This window comes from Crocuta crocuta, unplaced genomic scaffold (assembly GCF_008692635.1).
Source record: "Crocuta crocuta isolate KB4526 unplaced genomic scaffold, BGI_CrCroc_1.0 scaffold258, whole genome shotgun sequence".
Classification (NCBI taxonomy): domain Eukaryota; kingdom Metazoa; phylum Chordata; class Mammalia; order Carnivora; family Hyaenidae; genus Crocuta; species Crocuta crocuta.
The window spans coordinates 3450368-3453268 of NW_027532842.1; positions in this window are offsets into that span (position 1 = coordinate 3450368).

Sequence of the window (2901 nt, forward strand, 5' to 3'; positions counted from 1 at the left end):
TGATTAAAAACACTCTGGTCCCTGTGCTGCCACATCCTAGTTATGCAACCCGGGCAAAGCGCTTGGTCTTGCTGAGTTTCCTCCTGACACAGAAGACAATAGCTGCGCTCTGCCTAATTCACAGAGCTCCTCTGATGGCCGAATGGGGTGCTCTCCCTGAGAAACATCGGGAAGCCCTAGAAAACATAGACCACAGCAAAGGGCAGTTACTGATATGAAGCTCCTTTTGCTTTTAGAGTTCACTCCTGCGCGCAGCAGTCCATGACCCAGAGCTGGCTTGCTCCATCAGGCCAGAGGCTCCCCCCAGCCCACCTCACACCCCAGGAAGTATGCACGTTGGAATGATGAAACAAACCAGCCAAGACTATGGGTGGCCGAGAGCATTTCATCAGCTCAGAATCTAGGATCTGGAGAGTCAGACACTGATCATTTTTACCCAAATAAAGGTAAGAACAAATATAAAAAGGTATAAGAGGGGCGCCTGGGTGGCTTAGGTGGTTAAGCATCCGACTCGATTTTGGCTCAGGTCATGATCTCACAGTTCATGAGTTCGAGCCCCGAGTCAGGCTCTGTGCTGATGGTGCTAAGCCTGCTTAGGATTCTCTCTCTCCCTCCCTCTCTCTCTGCCTTTCCCCGCTCGTACTATCTTTCTCTCCCAAAAATAAACTTTTAAAAAGGTATAAGATGGATCAGTCTGTTAAGCATCTGAGTTCAGCTCAGGTCAGGATCTCACGGTTGGTGGGTTCGAGCCCTGCGTCAGGCTCTGTGCTGACAGCTCAGAGCCTGGAGCCTGTTTCAGATTCTGTGTCTCCCTCTCTCTCTACCCCTCCCTGCTCGTGCTCTGTCTCTCTGTCTCTCAAAAATAAATAAACATTAAAAAATTAAAAAAAGCAAACCAACCATTTCTTGAAGGTACTGTTCAGAAGGAGTCCAAACAACTGATTCTGGCCCATACACGCAACTCCTTCTAGAAGCCTCCTTCTTTCTGACGCCTTCTTTCTTACTTGCATCCCTCCTGTCAGAAAGACTGGAACCCCCTCTCTGACCATCCACTCTGCTCCCAGAGCACATGGCTCAGCCCCTTCCGGTTGCTTCTGTCTGAGCGTGCCCTGTGCCCTTGAGTGTCTATCTTCTTTACTAAAGTCGTCTCTTCTGCGTGACTGTTTATTTAAGCAGCCAGCAGAATGGGTGGGTTGTGGCTGATGACAGCCTCTTGGGAAAGCACTAGCTGAGAGCCATGGACCCACAGTCAAGGTCAGCTAGGTCTGCATCACAGCTCTGCCTCTCCCAACCTGGGAAAGCCTCTCGGCTGCCGGGAACCTCTGTTTGCATACCCGTAACAGGGGATAATGACAGTTCGTGCTATTAATAATGTACTAAGAATACTAATGAGCACTAATGTCCTAATAATAGTATATGTCACAGGATCGTTGTAGGAGAAAGTTAGTTAATCCACGGAAAACTCGTACGAACAGTGTTTGGCACGTGGCAAGGACTCAGTAGGTGTGAGGTGTTTGTGTTGGGCAACTTACACCCGGAATTTCTGTATCAGAGTGTCTGGGAGACCAGGAAAAACCGCATGTTAAGCAAGCACCCCCAGGCGAGGCCAGTGCATCTGGAATTTGGGGACCGCTAACGAAATCCAAACCTCTTGTTTCATAAATGAAGAGCTGGGAGACCAGCGAGGGGAAATGACTCACCCAGACCCCACAAGGGCTTGCAGAAGCCACTATTTAGTCTATCTTTCATCACATGGGGTCTTGAACAAGCCCAAGAAGACCAACTTTTTTTGAGTTGCCCAGGGCAGCCCAGAGGGGACCAGAGGCCACAGAACTGGCCTGGACACAGAGTCCAGCACTGGCCGACACGCCCAACACCTTTTCCATCTGCAGTTAGAGAAGCAAACCCCATGAATTACCACTCACTTCATTTCCTCCACTCTAAGCTCCTCACGTTCATAAGTAAGAATGTCCTTGGGGTGCCTGGGGGCTCAGTCTGTTAAGCGTCCAACTTCAGCTCAGGTCAGGATCTTACTGCTGGTGGGTTCAAGCCCCGCGTTGGGCTCTGTACTGACAGCTCAGAGTCTGGAGCTGCTTCAGATTCTGTGTCTCCCTCTCTCTCTCTGGCCCTCCACCACTCGTGCTCTGTCTGTCTCTCTCTCAAAAATCAACAAACATTTAAAAAAAAAAAGAAAAGAATGTCTTTGACGATCAGACTGTTCGTCGTCTGACCCATACCTCCCAGACAGAGGAACTTGCTGTGACTTGTGTGCGTGGCCTGGGAGAAGCCAAGGTAGCTTCCGAAAGTCTCCGGGCATCTCAGGTACCAGGAGCAGAGAAGCCATTCTGGGCAGAGCCATTTGGGGGCAAACTTCCCCTTCCTTCTTCAGCCACACCTGAAGGAAACTCTTCCCTTCTCTCCCTTGTCGTCTCCTAACCTGTGAAAACTCAGAGAATGAAGCTCTCCTGAGATGGATTTTGTAGCAGCTGACCACCAGCTGTCTCCAATATCCATTCTCTTGTCCCTTAATAGATGGCAGTAGAAGTTTTAAATTTTATTTTAGAGAGAGAGGGAGAGGGAGAAAGAGAGAGAGAATCCTAAGCAGGCTCCACGCTCAGCATGGAACCTGATGCAGGGCTCAGTCCCATAACCCTGGGATCGTGACCTGAGCCAAAAATCAAGTGTCGGAGGCTCAACCGACTGAGCCACCCAGGCGCCCCTGGCAGTGGAAGTTTTAGCCAGTAGCAACTGCCCAGCTGAAGACTGCGTCCCTCAGTCACACAGGGAAGGACAGCAGAGGGGACGGACTCAACTTTTGGGTCTCCCCCTTAAAGAGGCGAAGTCTCCAGTCTTGGGCTTCCCAGCCCCTTCCTGCTCTCTGGCTGCGGACTGACTGCGGGG